Source organism: Neovison vison, chromosome 10 (genome assembly GCF_020171115.1).
Source record: "Neovison vison isolate M4711 chromosome 10, ASM_NN_V1, whole genome shotgun sequence".
In the NCBI taxonomy this organism is placed as follows: domain Eukaryota; kingdom Metazoa; phylum Chordata; class Mammalia; order Carnivora; family Mustelidae; genus Neogale; species Neogale vison.
The window spans coordinates 45,760,883-45,778,976 of record NC_058100.1 but is presented as its reverse complement, the minus strand read 5'-3'; the positions used below and the strand labels follow the sequence as shown (position 1 = coordinate 45,778,976).

Genomic DNA, 18,094 nt, shown 5'->3' with positions numbered 1-18,094 from the left:
ATTTAGTGGGAAATATCTGGAATGAATTTTTTTTTTTTGTGGGATGGGCAATTTTGACCCAATCCTCTTTCAACAAACCCTGAGGGTTGGGGTTAAAACACAAGCTATGGAGTGAAAAGAGACTAGAGTTCGAATCCCATCACTCCCCAGCTTGGTGATCTTGTCAAAAGTACAGGGCTCTAATGTGCAGCAAGACAGCAGAGCGGCCCAGGCCAGACACACAGCCGCACCATATTCTCCCCTGAAGAGATGCCGCAAACAAGGACGGACTGGAGAGCTGTTCTCAGTGACTGGCCCCGGAAATTCTTGGGGTAGATTGAGGTTGATTCTGTCGACTGGCAGGGAAACTAGGAGGGCCTTGGGTCACAAATAGGGACCACGGTTGGGGGAAAATGTTCAGTTCTGCCCTTTCCTCATCCCTGTATTGCACTATGCAGATGCCCCCCTTCCTACCGGTACTTCCTGCGGGGCCAGGATAAAGGAGGAGCATCGAAGCAGTGGGGAGCCACAAGGCAGAGCTCTGAAATTTTTATATTGGTACGGTTATAAGCAAAAGACCCTAAGTACAGAGGGTTTGACCAGACCCTGAGAACCCCTCTCTGCCCACACCCATCCCTGCTGTCACCCTCCTGTGGGCATCCACTTGTAAAACAGAGTGGCTGCCTCCAGTAAGAGATTATTCAGAGGATCCTTAGAGAGCTGTTGAGCACAATCTCACGTGTCTCCCACAAAGGCCTGTGACCACAAATACACAGACCGATTCACTTGGAGAAGCACGATCTTGCTGGACGTCTGCCCCTCTCCGTGGGTGCAGTTTATGAATCAAGGCAGCTAACGGCTCCAAAGGATCAGGGCTAAGTTCAGCGGGCGGATTCTGAGAACTGTAAGGTTCGAGAACAACAAACTGGGCAACTTAAGCCAGAGAAAGCAGAGCTCATGGAAAACCGAAACAGCAGTTAAAAACAGAATAATAAATATACTTGAAGAGATGAGAGAATTTACTGGGAACGGAAAGTGAGAATAAGCAGCCGGATAAAAGAATTGGAATTATTAAGAATGGGAGCACCTGGGTGGCTCAGTCTGTTAAGAATCTGCCTTCGGCTCGAGTCATGATTTCAGGGTCCTGGGATTGAGCCCCACTTTGGGCTCCCTGCTCAGCGGGGAACCTGCTTCTTCCTCTCGCCCTGCTCCTCCTCCTTGCTCTTGATTTCTCCCTCTCTCTCAAATAAATAAATAAAATATATATTTTTTTAATTTTTAAAAGATTTTATTTATTTGTTTGACAGAGATCACAAGTAGGCAGAGAGGCAGAGAGAGAGAGAGAGGGAAGCAGGCTCCCCGCTGAGCAGAGAGCCTGATGTAGGGCTCGATCCTAGGACCCTGGGATCATGACCCGAGCTGAAGACAGAGGCTTTAACACACTGAGCTACCCCGGCACCCCAAATAAAATATATTTTTTAAAGATTTTATGCATTTATTTGACAGACAGAGATCACAAGTAGATGGAGAGGCAGGCAGAGAGAGAGAGGGGAGCAGGCTCCCCGCTGAGCAGAGAGCCCGATGCGGGACTCGCCACCCAGGCGCCCCAATTTTTTAAAATGATTAAGAATGAATTCTGGCAGACAGGGAAAGATAGTACTGCACAATATCATTTATACGTGGAATCTAAAAAAAAAAAAAAGTTAAATTTCGTAGAAACAGATAGTAGAACAGTGGTTGCCAGGGACCGGGGTCTGGGGGAAATAGGGAGAGTTTGGTAAAAGGGTACAGACTCTCAGTTACCAGATGAATGAGGTCTGAGGATCTCATGTATAAAACAGTGAGTATAGTTGATAACACTGTATTGTGTAATTGGAATTGGCTAAGAGAGCAGAACCAAAAATGTTCCCATACACACAAAAAAGTGAGTATAGGAGAGGATAGATATATTAGCTGAATGCACATGTTTATCACATCATCACGTTGCACTCCTGAAATATCTCACAATTCTGTCAATCACATCTCAAGAAAGCTGAAAAAATAAAGTTAAAATTTAAAGAATCCTATAGTTATCAAATAAATAATTCAATGGATTGTTTAAATAATGAAAATATCTGGTAAATATGTGAGTGGGGGTTGGGGGGGGCACAGAGTTTTCCCAGGAGGCATGGGGAAAGGATAGGGCAAAGCATGGAAAAGAAAGAGAAGAGAAATTTGGGGAATTAGACAAGTGTCAAAGTCCATCTGTTAGGGACACCAGAAGAACAAAAGGAAATGGAAGGAGGCCAATAGTTCAAGCAATAGTGACCACGAATTTCCTAATGTCACACGGCTAGTGAATGGCAAAGCCAGGAGGTCAGCCCAGGCAAGCTAGCTGGAGTACATACCCTGGACAGCTGTTTACTGCCTTGGATCTGCACGTCAGATGCCAGTCTGGAGGAGGAGGAGAATGACGTTAGGGATAGGGCAGAAAGAGGGGGCGGGTGTAAAGCAAGCAGAAGGGAGCCACTGCATGAACTGAGGGAGACAATGTGGTAGGAGCTGGGGATAAGTCTAGATGTCTCCACTCGATGTGACTGAGGTCTTTCAAAATAAACATTGGAACCCCCAAAACACAGAAACCGCAGCCTAAAAACAACAACAAAAACAGACAAGTCACTTCCTTTTGCTACTCCTCATTTTCTTCGTCTGTAAATGGCCAACGGGACCCCAACCTCGTAGGGTTGTTGTAAAGATGGAATCATATAATATAGGTAGGATGCTAAGCACAGGAAAATAAATGCATATACTCACATTAAAAATAATACAATTGTGGGGCGCCTGGGTGGCTCAGCGGGTTAAGCCTCTGCTTTCCGCTCAGGTCATGGTCTCAGGGCCCTGGGATCGAGCCCTGCATCGGGCTCTCTGCTCAGTGGGGAGCCTGCTTCCCTTCCTCTCTCTCTCTGCCTGCCTCTCTGCCTACTTGTGATCTCTGTCTGTCAAATAAATAAATAAAATCTTTAGGGAAAAAAAATACAATTGTGTATTTATCTAAAAATTCAATAAATATTTGTTGAAGATTTTCTATTCACCACACAGTAGAATACAAAACAGACAAAAATTTCTAAAGTGATGGCTTTTCTGGGGTAGAAGGTGGGTGGGGGAAGGGAAGAAAAGCAATAAATAAATATTAATAAATAATATGATGTGAGGTAGCGTGAGTATTACTGTGACATTAGAACAGGGTAAAGGAATAGAGAATGGGTGGCAACAAGGTCCTATTTTGACAGGACGGCTGGGAAAGGCCTATGCAAGGAATGAAGTGACTGAGTGACCAAGCCAGGAAACACCTGGAGGAGTGTGTTTGCGGGGTGGACAGCAAGTGCAAAGATCCTGAGGTGAGAGTGAACTCAGCATGTCCAAGGGATGGCAGATTGCCAGTACCTTGCTCGGGAGCAGAGAGAACCGGGGAAGCGTGGTTGGAAATTACATGAGAGAGGGAGCCAATGGCGAGATCATTTAGGTCTTCATCTGTCACTAAAAATTCAGTGTCTCTTTCACCATTTGAAAACCTTGCCTTTGCATACTCACTAAATCAGGGGTGCCAGCCATGGAGGGAAGCCCAACATGTGCCCTTTTCCGTTAGTTCATTCTTTCTGGCTCCTACGACTTAGCACGTTAGAAGACACCTCTGCCCTCTGGTTGAGCAGAAGACACCTCAAAATTGAGCCTCCTAGGCAATTGCCTTCTGCCTGCGAGCCACAGGAAGGCTTTTTTGATCCATGGTGGTCATTCCAAACCAGCCCTCTAATTGCCCTTGTCCAGGTCCATGGGAATTACTCGGAAATGTTTGAAGTCCCAGCGCCAGGCACACTCTGAGTCACCCCTTAGTCGAGGGGAGGTGGCCAGGAAGCAGCCAGGTCCTAGGGGAGGGTTTGATTTAGTGCCCTTGGATTCTCGTGCACAGCCCTGCCCATACGCGTAGGTAACCCTATCTCACCCCTGCAGGCTGGGGTGCCCATGTTCTTTAGAAAGGCATCCTAAACACGACCTGATCCTTCCCTCCCCGGGCAAGGGTTGTTCCTTTTCGCTAATCACAGTAGAAGATTCCTTTCATCTCCCATCCCTCTCCCAGGGGTGAGCTGGCTGCAACTGCCCATGTCAGAAACCAACACACCGTGCTATTTTACTTTCCAGTTACCTCTGGATTTGCAGTCTGTCCATTCCTCACCTCCCTGAATCTGGTAGTTCAGTTTGCCTTATTACTTGCCGACAATGTCACCTGGAAATTACATTTAAAATTACATTTAGGGGCTCCTGGGTGGCTCAGTGGCTTAAGCCTCTGCCTTCGGCTCAGGTCATGATCTCAGGGTCCTGGCATCGAGCCCCGAGTCGGGCTCTCTGCTCACCAGGGAGCCTGCTTCCCCCCTCTCTCTGTGCCTGCCTCTCTGCCTACTTTTGATCTCTTTCTCTGTCAAATTAAAATTTTTTTTTAATTTAAAATTACATTTAAAAATAAGCCCAGAACTAAGGAGATGCAGGGGGAATAAACCAGTAAATTGCCACCTCTTTATTTAGATTTGTCATCTAGGACTCCCAGAAGGAGAAAAGTCCGTGGCCCAAAAGAGAGTAGCCCAACTTTCTCCCATTGGGTACATTTTCGGAGGTTTTGTGCAGCTAGAAATACTAGTAAAAGGAGACAATGTCAGAAAGAGAAGCCACATCTGGACTGGCCCCAGTATTTTGAACACCAGAATTATGAGAAGGTCAAGACAGACCCCCCCCCAGCTCCAAATATTTTTCTTCTGAGGTTGGTGGGAAAAGACTGAAAAATGTGTGTCATGTGGAGGAGAGTCTGTTGACTTTTTTAATCCGAAATGTCCTGGTTGACTTGACTTCCTATAAGAGTGTGCCTGACCAACCCTTTCTTTATCTCCTGTCAACAATAATTTTAAGATTGCCCTCGGAATTTTTCTATCCCAGTTATTCTTAGCCACTTGGCACCTCTTCCCACTGTCACGCCACAAAATTGCAACAGGCAGATATTTTGGAGAAGATTAAATGGGGATAATTATAGCTATCTTGTACCTGCCCCCGTGCAGCTCAGCGAGGGTGTTGATGGCTCCTTGGCCAGCCATGGCCAAGTCTACAGCTGTGTGCCTTCCTAAGAGCTGGGCCAGGCAGGGATATACACAGGATGAAAAAATGTTTAGTTCAGTTCATGGGACGGGAGAGTCCTAACTCATTATTTTTAGAAATTAGGGTATTTCTGGCCTTTTGAGATTGCTGTCCTGAACAGCAATGAGTCCACACTCCCAGAAAGTTTGACTTCGTGCTAGTCAAAAGCAACCTCTTGTGTGCTAGAAGGATTGAAGACCCGACTTGCCACTTCCTGGACCTCACGAGGCTGGGCGATGAGAACATTAACTCGTAGGCATCTCAGGAGCCAATGGGAGGAACAGTAGCAAGGTGTTAACGTTCTTTGAAAGGATCTGCTGTCTGATCTTCTAACAGCAGCTTCCACTTCCCCTTTTGCCGTGGACACTCAGGTGAACATGGGAAAGGAAGGATTTGAAACAACTGAAGGCAAATACTCTGGCTATATGTCTTCTCATCAGCACAATTTAACATCAGCCGGGTAGAGCCGTCCCCTGGTAAATCACTGTCATGGGAACTTAGAACACACTCCATCCTGATGATTGTGTTTCCTGTTTTTACCACCCCATCCAGATTCAGCCACCGCCTAACCCCAGTCCTGACATACCAGGGTACTTGACATTCTTTGCAGCAACACAATGGATGAAGATGAACAGGAACTTCAGAATAAGAACTGACGACGTGTGAATCTTGGTTCTACCATTCACTGAGGCACTTTCTGTCTTCGTACATGTCTAAGTAAAAGGTGCCTAATGTTGTGAGATCTCAATTTATTTCTCTGTGAAGCAACAACAAACAGTAACCTGAATGTATTAGTCTGCCCAGGGCGCAATTACAAAGTACTACAGATGGGGGCTGGGGCTTAAACAACAGGTATTGATTTTCTTACAGTTCTGGAGACTGGAAGTCCAAGGTTAAGGTGTTGGCAGTGTTAATTGCTGGTGAGACCTCTCACCTTGCTCTCTTCCTTGCTATGTCCTCACATGGCCCTTCTGTGCATGCACAAAGAGAGAGAAGCTCTGGTGTCTCTCCCTCCTGTTTGGTCCTATTGGATTAGGGTCTTACCTCTATGACCTCATTTAACCTTAACTATCTCCACAAAGGTCTTACTTGCAAATATGGTGATATTTGGGGGTTAGGACTTCAACATGAATTTTGGAGGAACATAATTCAGTTTATAACAACTGAACACTGTCACAAGGATTACTTCTGATTATATGTCAATGGAACCTAGTCTCCTACCTACAGCATAACAAGTGCTCAATGGATATTGGTTCCCTTACCTTCTACCCTAGGTCATTTCCCTCCTGAGTGGGTCACCTTCTTCTCTACACATGAGGAGCCGTATTTGACCCTTCGCATAGATTGCGCAGATAGTTACAGAATAAACAGAAGGCTTCCTATGACTTCGATTTAGTAAACAATTTCTCCCTTCCCTCCTTCCCTTATTGGTGTGGTTTCCCCATTGTGGGTTCCCCTTCTTCCAGCCGTTCTCTCCTTTCTGGGAACTGTCCTTCCCACACAAAGTGCCGGGTCTGGCCAGAGCAGCCTGTTCCTTCTCTAAGACCCTGGTTGACAACTCGAGCCATGTTCTTTCTCTTGAGAATTTGGATTTGTGATTTAGTCCCTGCTGAAGGAGAGAAAACCAGCCTGCAGAGACAGAAGGAGGTTGATGATATCATTGATAGGTAATACTGAGAGCTTAGTTTGTATCAGGTACTGTACTATTTTAAGAATTTTTCACATGTTGACTGATTTAATCATGACGACAACTCTACGAACCAGGTATGTTTATCGTTTCGCCTTTTAACATCACTCCCCTTTCTGAGGAAATTCAGGGGAGAGTTATTTGCCTAGGATCACATAGCCATGAAGCCTGGTTATGGGCAAAGGCAGACAGGGGGAGAAAAGCAGAGTATCTTCATGGTTCTCTGGTCCCACCCTTCTTTCTTATGGATTCCATGGCATGTTCCAGCATCCTGCCAATATACTCCCTTTTTGCCTGAACAATCTGAAGTGGGGTTTTGTTCTTAAACCAAAGAAATTTCTAGTAAGACAGTTGACGTTGCCTACCCAATCTGCTGCACTCAACCTTACAGTTTTTAAGATTAACTATCCTATGCAAATGACTATGAAAAATGTTTTCTATTTTAAACGACTCTATTCTATTATAAAGTTTAAAATTGTTTAAATCGCAGTGAGAAAGCTCTCCTAGAAGAGATTACAGGGAAGGTAAAAGCCTCCTTTTCCAGATAACACAGTCTGAAGCAATAAGGCTTGGGTAAGCTTTTCGTTAGCCGCATGCCACACAGAGGATGCAGGTGGGGATTTGATGCGTCCGTGCATATGCCGGTGAGTAGGGAGAGAAACTGTGTGTTTCCTATCAAGCCTGGAAAAGCTGGAAGGCAATATTGGGGCTGGGGGAGGTGGGGAAAGTCAGCAAGCTGAGCCAAGTGAACGTGATCAGGAAGCTTGTACCTCTAAAACAGGTTTCAAAGGCGTCTGCAAGCCCAGGTGAGAGGAACAGAGAAGGGTAACAAATACATTGAAACTGGCAAGGCCCTTAATACTGCCCAGGTTTTCTTTCTTTTAGATCTTGCTGCAGGTACCAATTATGCACGTGAATGACTCTTGCTAGAATGTACTTGACGAATAGACGCTGTTGTTGTATAGACTTTTTAAAGGGAAACCCAACTGGCTGAATCTTGCACATTCTCATTGCAAAGACTAGGATCTGCCAAGAGCGCATCTGCCTCACGTCCAGAGAGCTGAGATCACTGCCCGTGTGGTCAACTGTAGTTACCAAAAGAGCTGGCACAGCGTCTCGGAAGGACGTATTCATCTCTCCCCTCCCAGCCTGAAAAAAAAAATATGACATAAAAATGTTTGACATTCTTTCCAGAAGGAAGTAACAAGGAAATAATTCACTGGTGGCTTAGGTTGACAGGCATGGGAATGGGGGCCCTTTCTTCTTCGGTTCAGGTCGGGAAGTAGTCAGTCCCTTGGGGAGGGAAAGAGCCTTCTGCTGAGGAGTGGGTCAAGGAAAGAGAAGTAAAACAGAGAGGGAATGACCACAGGGGTCAGTGGCCAGAGAGGAGGGCACGACAGGAATGCAAGTGCAAGACATCAGGACAGATGACAAATAGACAGTATGTGACATAAAAGGGGGGCAGGCATGGAGGGCCTCCAAAAAGAGCCTTGAGAGCAAATCTGAACAAAGGTCTACACTTCCATCTGGTCGTTCTTCTGAACAAGTCCCTCATTCTTTCCTCAGCATTTTAGAAGGACATGACTTACTGGTTTAGTCAACCTGGTGAAAGGCTGGGATATGGTCTCTTCTCCCCCCCCAAAGTAAAAGCCTCAAAGATGTACCATGAGGGAAGAAGGGCTCAGTCTTCTGCGTCAGAAATGATTTTTCTAAGGCAGGTCCGTAAAGGGAGAACTCGTAATACCACGGTCACCACAGGGTACCATGCCCGAGGGTGCCTTTCACACATTCACGCTCCAGACTCTTCTCATTCGAGGAAGGGCGCTGCACACAACAGCTCTGCAGAATCGGGTACCTGGAAAAAAATCACTAGATAACGAGAAGTTCATATCACAACTCACTAATTTGTTTTCATTAGCAAGGAGCTCTGAATGTATACTACAATTAAGGGATTCTTAAATTTGGTTCCCCCAAAGTGTTCTCTTTCTTTCCTTCTCTGCTGCTTAATGTGTCTTTGTGTTAGTAAGCTAGGCGTCTTTTATTACATTTTTGCTGTTAAGTCAGTGGTTCAGAGCTAGACGGGGCCCGTATAACAGAAGCACTTGGGAAACGTTTTCAAAATATACCTGCCCAATACATCCATAGAATGGATAAGCAAACAGTGATATGTGTATACACACACACACTGTAATTCCATTTATATGAAGTTTGAGAACTAGCAAAACTATTCAACTTCTCTTTGGTGGTAGAAGTTAGCCTGGCAAGCTGATACTGACTGAAAAGTCACAGGAGGGAAATTTTTGTGCTGGTGGACATTTTCTGTATCTTGGACTGGGTGATGGTCATATGGATGTATTTGGAAAAAAAATCATCAAGTGGTGTATACACCTAAGACACTGCTTTTGATTGAATGTGAGTTATGTCTCTATAAAATACTGTCCAAAAAAATGACGGATACACATACACAGACACCAACCAAAGCCTCCACCCTAGACTCAGGGAATAAGGTAAGATATGGGGAGCAGGGCATACAGAGAGCATGTATATTTTTTAAAAGCTCCCCATTATTCATTCCTAGTATTATTGTAAGCTTCCAAATATTCTTTTAGGAATTGGAATTAGAGTAAGGATAAAAACAAATACACAGGGGCGCCTGGGTGGCTCAGTGGGTTAAGCCTCTGCCTTCGGCTCGGGTCATGATCACAGAGTCCTGGGATCGAGCCCCACTTTGGGCTCTCTGCTCAGCAGGGAGCCTGCTTCCTCCTCTCTCTCTGCCTGCCTTTCTGCCTACTTCTGACCGCTGTCAAATACATAAATTAAAAAAAATCTTAAAAAAAAAAAACAAATACACAAATAATATACATGATTTTAACTTTGTTAGAATGTCCCTAAGACTTTTCCTAAAAGAGCCTGCTCAGTTTCCAGTTTGCTTTGATTGGTGAACTTGTTTTGTTTTGCTTTCAAGTGATTTCAGTGTTTCTGAACGTATAAAATTAATAAATTAGTCTGAGGAATATATTGAAGGGGAGGAATCATGAAGGCCCGCGAGATTCTGCCCGTATTTATAGTGTGAATCAGGCTTAGAAAAAGTTAAAGTATTTTGGAGGCAATCTAATATTGACAAGTTCCTAAAACTACAGAGTTTTAAAGTCAATCTGCAGTGATGTGTTTGGGACCCCGGCCATCAACCATTCTGTACCTTCTGATGCTTATGAAGGAGATGAGTATGATGTAGACTTGGGAATTTTCTTTTTCAATGTTTCTGAAAGTAGCTTGTGACTTTTAAAGATTTATTTAGAGAATGAAAGGCTTTCTTCACGTCACATTGGACATCCTATTTAAAAAATATAACTTGTTGGGGTACCTGGGTGGCTCAGTGGGTTTAAGCCTCTGTCTTCAGCTCAGGTCATGATCTCAGGGTCCTGGGATCGAGCCCTGCATCAGGCTCTCTGCTCAGCAGGGAGCCTGCTTCCCCCTCTCTCTGCCTGCTTCTCTGCCTACTTGTGATCTCTCTGTCAAATAAATAAAATCTTAAAAAAAATAAAAAATATATAACTTGTAGCATTGCTCTTCTGTGCTCTAAAGACAGAGAAAAGTGGCTGGTCAGATGTATTTCATACAGGCTTTTAAATTGATGTGTGCGGTTTTTTTTTAAATCTAGAAGTAAAATTATTTAAATTAAAATGAGGCTACAGACAGTGCTAAATATGAGTGTGTGTGTCTGTGTGTTTTGTTTTGGCCGTAGAACACTCAGCAACATTCCCAACATTCATTTTGATTCCAAAGGCGGCGTGAAAACAGTCCTCTCCCCAAGACATCCTTGCTTTATCACGGAGTTTCCTCCATCCCTGCATGCCATTGGCCTGGAGGAGTAGACGTTCATTCAAGTTCAGACTGGGGAAAGACCTCAGAGATGAAGTAATTCAACCAAACTCTGACCTCCATGTCACACTCCACTTAAAAAATAAACTTAGGCCTAGGGGTGAAGTGGCTTGTTCAGGGTCACGTGGCTAATCAGAGGCAGAACCAGAATCGTATGTCTACACGCAACCTTTGCTCTTGTAACACCCCAACTGTCTCTGCAAGCTGTGCTCGGAGTTAGGCATGGCAGAGCTACAATACACAAAGGCCACATCTTTTCCTCCTAGGCCCCAAGAGGCCTCGCGTCTGTGTTCCTTTGAGAGCCTGCAGGTATTCCCTCATTGATAATTTTCATCCTATTTTGGTCAAATTTTGAAGAATTTAAGAGCTTGCATTTTGGGGCCAGACTGGGGTCTATTACCATATTTCACAAACTGTGGAACCCTTGGTAAGACGGGTGATTTCTTCAGTCCTCACTTTTCTCATCTAGGAAATGGGATAACAATACAGGTGCACATAAAAAGCGCTTTCCATGCTTCCCGGAGCACAGCAAAGCGTTCCGCGACTTTCTTTGGAAATCCAGCAAGTCCATACAGCTTCAGTATCCAGCTTCCTTGCAAGTTTGAGAAACTGATGTTTAATTCTCTACAGTCTTTTCCTTCCATCCCTCTGGGGCCTTCTGGACTTCTTTATTGTTCTGGAGGTTGGCAGATACTCCGTTGGAGAAGTCAGTCACCACCAACTGGTACATGATGGGCACAACATGTTTTGTTTCTTGGTTCCAGTTCTCTTCCGCAAGAGATCCAGATTTTTGCATGAGTGGTGGGTCACTGAAGTCTTTTGGGACATCTTCTGTGACAAGGACTTCAAGGCCCCTTTTCAACCTAAGAACGGTTGAAAGCACTGGGTTGTGAGTCTCAGATAACAGACCCCTAAAACCTGTTTTTGGCAACGCGAAGGCCCACGGAGAGATGAAAAATGATTTTGCAGCTCGAGAAGCCAAGGCTTTCAGGGGCTGGGATACTCCTCAGTCATCCCTTCGGTCACAGGCAGAGCAGGGCAGGTCCTGGACCCAGGTTCCTTCGCCAGGCTGGGTGCTTTTTCCATCGAGCCGCGGCGTCGCGCGAACTCCACCTCCGAAAGCGCTAAGGAAGTTCCCTCCCAGTGCCCACCCGGGCAGGGTGGGGCGAGGCTGTGGCGCGGAAAGAACCGAGGAGACGACCTCTTTCAGCTCCCAGCACACAGAAACTGCTTTTTGCGATCGCGGGCGCTGGGGGAGAGCAGAGATCGGGGGAGTTAAGACCCCAGGTGCAGGACGCAGAGACTCCTGGTGTCCCGGAGGGACAACCCTGGGGCTGCCTGCTCGGGGAGGCCACCTTTCTCCTGGGCTGTCTCCCCTCCGTGCAGTGGCTGCTTTGGGACGTCCGGCTGGGAGGGCTTCCCCCAAGAAGAGACGCACCGTCCTCGCTCTCGGCCGGAGCGGGCGGGTTGCGGCCTCTGCCCCGCCCCTGCGGTTTTCGAAGGTCGAAGTGGGATTTTTTCCTTCCCGCCCCCGTCCCTGCCCCCGCCGGCAGCGGCGCTAGGTCGTGTCGGCTGTGGTCGCTTTCCCCTCTCCACTCCCACGTCTCTGACTCCGGGGAGTTTCACTCGTCCTCCCTCCTCAGCCCTCACCTTTAAACATTCCCCAAAGCCGCCGCACCAAAAGTGCGCGACTTCTCCCGGGCCTGCACAAGGAGCTCCTGCCGCCCGGCATTCCGCGGATTCCAGCGCTGTGACGTCCCCGGGGCCGGCGCGCCTCCAGCCCCGGAGCTCGGGCTCCAAGTTTCGGCGCTCCCCCGCGCGGACGCCCCCCCCCCCCGCCCCCGGCCCCGCCGCCCCTCCGGCCCCGCCGCCCCTCCGGCCCCGCCGTCCGGCCGCGCGCCTCCCGGGCGCATTCCTCCCCGCCCCCGGCCGCGCGCCCCGCGCTCCCTCCGCCTCCGGCCCCCCGCGCCGCCGCCCGGCCCGGGGGGTGGGGGAGCCGCGGCCGCTGGCGCCTGCTCCGTCCCCTCCCATCGCACGGCCCCTTCCTCCCTCCTCTCCCGGCCGCTCGCATTTCCTGCCGCCCGGCCTCGCGCGGCCCCGGAAAGTTCTGCCCAACTTTTTCTCCCCCGAGCGAGCGGGCGCAATCCCGGGGCAGGTTGCCGCGCTCCTCCTAGCTCCGCCGCCGGCCCTCCCGGCTCCGGTCCCCGCGGAGCCGCAGACACCCAGCGGCCGCGGGCGGCCCCTCCCCTCCCACGTCGCCCATCCTCCCGGGCCTCCCGGCCCCGGCCCCCCTCCTGCGGGACAACCCCGTGCTTAGGTGGTTCTCCTTTTCTCCTTGTCGGTGCGCCGGGATCGCAGCGGAAACCTCCCTCCCCTTTCGCCTCCTCCGGCTCCTTCCCTCCGCCCCTCCTCCGCCAGCCACTGGAATCAATTCCTTAGGGAATTGGGGCGCCGCCGCGGAGGACAGCCTTTCCGCGCGGGACTCCGGGGCACCGACGGGGCCATGTAAGCAGGTAAGCGCCGTCTGCGGCGGGGGGAGTCGGGCCGGAGGTGGGGGGCCGCCTCGGCACTCCGGGCGCCCGGCCGAGGACTGGGGCCAACGCTGGCAGCGCCAGCTTGCGATCGGCGGCCCGGGACGCTGGCAGAGCAGCGGGGGCGCGAGGCGGCCGGGCCGCAGGCATTCTCCGTCCCGGTAGGAGCTGCCCGACGTGAGGCTCACGTCCTGTCTGGGTAGTGACGGCGGAAGGTGAGCGCTGTCCGAAGAGCTGGCGGTGAAACTCGCCCCCTCGCCCCCTCCTCCGTACCCTCCTGCTTTTTGGGAACCGCGCGAGGGCCTGGAAAGGGCAGCTAAAGATACCCAAGCGGTGAGGGCAGACGAGGAGAGGAGGACGACGTTGCCCTTGCTCCCCCAGGAGAGGAACGCTGCTCCCCGACACCCCTCTTCTCACTGCCTCCTAGAGGGGGGCGCAGGCAGGATCTTGGGAAGGAGGGAAGTTTTAATGCCCTCCCACTAGGCCCGAGCCTTGCCACCAAACTCCTGGCCTTCTTGGCCCTCCTTGGGTGGTCGGGCTGGGTCATTGGGAAAATCTGTGGCCACATAATTTCAGAACTGATCTCCACCTCAGACTTTCAAAGTTCTGAGTATTAACAAGTTCTGAGGGTGTTGTTAATAAGCCTTTCCTTTCTCCCTGGCGTGACCCTTGAGTCTCGGTTTTGAATACTTGTTAAGTGGGTTTTGTGCCTTTTTGAGGGAATAGGGAGGTAGCGTGCCCCTACCTAGCATTACCTTCCCCTTCCTTCAGCTCCTGTCACCCCGAATCCCACCTACAGTTCAAGGAGATTGTGAGGTTTGTGCTTCAGTCTGTCCAGGAACTGGCTGTTGCAGCCTCTTTGTGAAGGTGAGGAATCTCTAGACTGCTCGCTGCATATACGGTTACAGGGTTTCCACCAATGTGTTAATTTCTTAAACTGGATTGGTTCACCCATTCATTCAACAAACCTGGTATTGAGCTTCTACTCTGTGCTAGGAAAACAGGATACAAAGCTACTTAAACAAGCTCTAACTGTAGCCTCCCGGAGGAAACCCACAGGCTGATCACGAATTACAGCCTAGTGAGGGAAAAGTGCTGGGAGAAGCAGGGAAGGCCCAGTTTCGGAGAGGAGGGGGTAAGGTGTGCCCTAGGTTTATAGGGTTAAGGGAGTACTTACCTGTGGGAGTGATTAGGAGAGTGCATTCCAGGTACAAGAAGCACCTGGTGCAAAATGAGAGTCATTAAAAAAAAAAAAAAAAAAAAAGAGCTCAAAAAGCTAGCTGTTTGACCCAGCTATCTGGGGTATGATAGCTAGCTAGCTAGCTGGATATCAGAAATTAAACTAGAAGCTTATTGCCTACTTATGGGAACCGGGTGTCTCCAGAGGAGCACAGGTCTCTTTGGACACACCTCCACGCCCGATGCTGTTTCTATAAGCAGCAGTTGTGTGACCGTCTAAATTTGAATTGGCACTAATTGGCCCATGCCTGTTTTCATTCGAATGACTTGATTCCCTTTTAAAGAGGCACTTGACGGCAGTGGGTGATAATGCAACCCTTGGGAACCTTGCATGAAAGTCGCTTATCTTTTGGCGATGGGGTTAAAAGCTGCTGCCGTGGAAAGGACAGCCTTAGTGACTGAGAGCTGCCCAGCTTTTCTGTTTAATCTAAGTGGGTGGCCACGATGTGCAGAACAAGTCCACGGCCGGGTCAGTGGGTTTGTTATCATTTTCTCTACGTTTAATGGTCGTTACTGCTTTTGTAGGTTGTCAGGATTCCTTTTCCTTCCGCTGAAACTTGACAGTAGCAGAAGCTCTTCTAGCGGGTCCGTGTAGGCTGATGGTCCAGGACTCCGCAGATCCTGGCTAGAAAGGTCCCTTATCACGCGGAAGCTTCCCGAACGGGGGTGGCCTTTCAAGGGTGCCTCTTCACTGGGCTGAAGTGCAGTTGTAGTCGTCACAGTGGCTGGGTCCTGGCTGAGGTGGCAGAGGTCCAGCCTCGGTGAGCCTCAGGCCAGCACATCGGAGCAGAAAGAGTACAATTTGGGGTGTTTATCTAAGCCCCTCCACAAACACCTTCTCTTATCTCAAGAGCAGCCCCTTGACACGCGTTTTATTGGAGGTATGGGCCTTGCTTGAGAGGCTCAAGGGAAGGAAGCTCGTTCTTGCTAATCCCCCTGCTTGCCCAGCTTCCGTCATTGGCTTTAAAGACCGTTATTATTCACACTTTAGTTCCTCAGGTTTGTGCAGACTGTGTGGGCTGGACAGCTGTCATGGAAAGAGAACAGATTATTTTAATATGGAAGAACCTAAAGAATTCAGAGAAAAATCAGAATTTTTCAGAGAATTCATATTTGTCCTGAATGGATGGTCCAGGGGTCAAGAATTATGAGGATCTCTGCCTTCCACCCCCACTGTCCTTCCTCTTTATTAAGTGCTTCTGTTTTTTCGCTCCAGGGAAGCAAACATAAACCCTTTGATTGCACGATATAGCCCACCTGGGTTCCATATGCTTGTTTTTTTTCACCGGCTATGCTGCATTTGAACTTCTTTATTTCGTCACCAAGGGTCATGGGGAATTTGAACTCCTTCTAAGCCTCAGCGCTGTGCTGTGCCCTTTGTTAGAGATAAGGTCAGGGAAAGAGATAGATAAGATGAAATACTTAATTAGCCAATTAAATCACTACTGCTTGGGCCCATTCAGAAAGAATGAGGGAAAATAAGTTTTGGTAAAGAGGAGATGAAAACAAATGTTTGAAACGGGACGTTGTGATCTCCCCTTACGGATTGAATTTACCCTGCCCTGTGTGAGCCCCATGGAGGTTCTGCAGGTTTCCTGTCGTTGTGCTGGAGTAGTGGACCCAGCTTCAGGAGCTTGAAACGTAGCTTGGTTTGAATTCTAGCTCCGCTTTTTCGCTGGGTAATGTTGGACAGTCTTTGCAGGCCGTTGGCGTCTCAGTTCTTTCGTCTGCGAGGTGGGGCCCAGGAGCATCTAACTTGCCAGGCTGTCTGCAGAGAAGTCACTGAAACGCTCTGCCTTACCCTCCCAACAGGGTGCCTTGCACGGAGTAGGTGTTGGGCCAAGAATGGCTGTTTATATGTTGGAGTTATATGTAGCCGTGAATGTGCTCTTTGTGCGGGTCATTTTTTTTTTTTTCCAGCAGCCTGAATTCACATGTATGCCAACATACACATAAAGCTTTGTCTTTGACTTTTTTTTTTTTTTTGTCTTTTGGCTCCAAGCAAACGTGTTGGCTGGCAGTTTTCACGTGGCCCCTCTGTAGGACGAGATTGAGAATTGCATGCTTGGACAGTAGGGAAGCTCTGGGGGAGGAAAAGCCACTTAGAGAAGGGCAGAGAAAAGGATCCTTTGGGGGCCCCTGGGTGGCCCAGTGGGTTAAAGCCTCTGCCTTCGGCTCAGGTCATGGTCTCGGGGTCCTGGGATCGAGCCCCAAGTCGGGTTGTCTGCTTGGCGGGGAGCCTGCTTCCCTTCCTGCCTCTCTGCCTACTAGTGATCTGTCAAATGAATACATAAAATCTTTAAAAAAAAAAAAAAAAAAGGATCCTTTGGCTTGTACACCACTTACTATAACAAGGGTCGGGTGTTAGTATAAAGATCCTTGTATTTCTAACGTTGTGATCCAGTTAAAGAATGTCGAGAACAAATCTGCCTGCTTTTAGTCTGGATGCAGAAGCTGGCCAATCTTCACAAAGGAGTGTCTGTGCAGCCTTGATTTCTTTCCTTCTTTGAAGCCCAAATAGAGAGTCAACTGCAACACTTCTGGTGTAATACCAGCCTGGGGTCTCTTGAACTTTAATGTTGCCTTTCATCTGAGAAGCCCAAAGTATTTGACAAACATTAACTCACTGATCTTCATATCAACCTCCCAACAGGAGGGATTGTTAGAAGAAAGGAACAGCTTGGAAAAACTGTCAGCAGAGCATGCTGGTAGTCTGTAAGATGTGTTCTTGAAGCAGAATGGGTTCTTACAGTTGAGAATCCCCAATGTGGATTGCAGACAGGCCAGGAGGTCATGAGAGGGGGTACCCCTTAGAGAGGTCAGGGGGAGAAAGCCTAGGAAAAATGCAGATCTGGCTGTGATTGTTGCACTAGGAGGGAGAGGAAGCCTGTGTCCCCCAGACCAGCTATGCCTTTGCCGAATATTATGTGCCCACTGATTATGAAAATAATCTCTGAATTATTTATAATTCTGAATGGGAGGATATGAGGCAATGCTTGTAGATGAGGACTGAGAGCAGCTGGGGATAAAGGGCAATAGTGACTCCTCGTGGGCTGGGGCTGGTTATACGTCTTAGTTGAACTATAAATGGCAATTAACATTGTTTTAGTTTCCTTTCTCTCGTGCTTGTTGGTTCTGTATTGCTTGGCTTGGTTTTGTTCTGCTCTCCCATCAAGCTTTTGTTAGACTTGTTTCGTGGTCCTTGCTACTGGAAAAAATCCCATTGTGTCCATTCTTAGATCAATTTCGTGTATAAAGTTTGATACGTGGGTGGTTTAGCTTAGTTCCTGAGGGGACTAAATAAGGCTTGGTTCAAGGCTTTCATCCTGAGCCTGGTCATTTAGCTCAACCCAGAGACCTGTCGCTTATCCAGAGATCCCTAGGTGGCCATCCCCATAAATGCTTGATGTTGGGATGTGTCTGCTGAGAAAATGAGGAAGACGTTGGCTGGTAGTGTGCTGTCCTCTGACGAGCAGAACATCTTCTTCGCATTTGTGATGTTGGAAATTTTGGTACCGAACCACATTCCTCAATTAGGAAGCTCTGCTGTGTGGCCCACCGACTCGATCTAATTTGCCTTACAGATTTTTTAGCTCACAGGAAAAACTCCCCTGGTGAA

At 48.3% G+C, this 18,094-nt stretch overlaps 1 protein-coding gene and 1 long non-coding RNA gene across 2 annotated transcripts in view; both read left to right on the top strand.

Annotated features, from left to right (window-relative positions):
- The window catches only part of LOC122918136, a 34,999-nt gene extending 29,126 nt beyond the window's left edge, over window positions 1-5,873 (top strand). The window contains exons 3-4 of the long non-coding RNA XR_006386563.1: window positions 3,249-3,356; window positions 5,689-5,873. This is a non-coding gene — a long non-coding RNA (uncharacterized LOC122918136). The remainder of the gene's footprint in view (window positions 1-3,248; window positions 3,357-5,688) is intronic.
- Window positions 5,874-12,745: 6,872 nt separating this feature from the next.
- The window catches only part of PTPN14 (protein tyrosine phosphatase non-receptor type 14), a 161,641-nt gene continuing 156,292 nt past the window's right edge, over window positions 12,746-18,094 (top strand). Inside the window, exon 1 of the mRNA XM_044267194.1 lies at window positions 12,746-13,218. The gene's annotated coding sequence lies outside the window, so the exon portion shown is untranslated. The remainder of the gene's footprint in view (window positions 13,219-18,094) is intronic.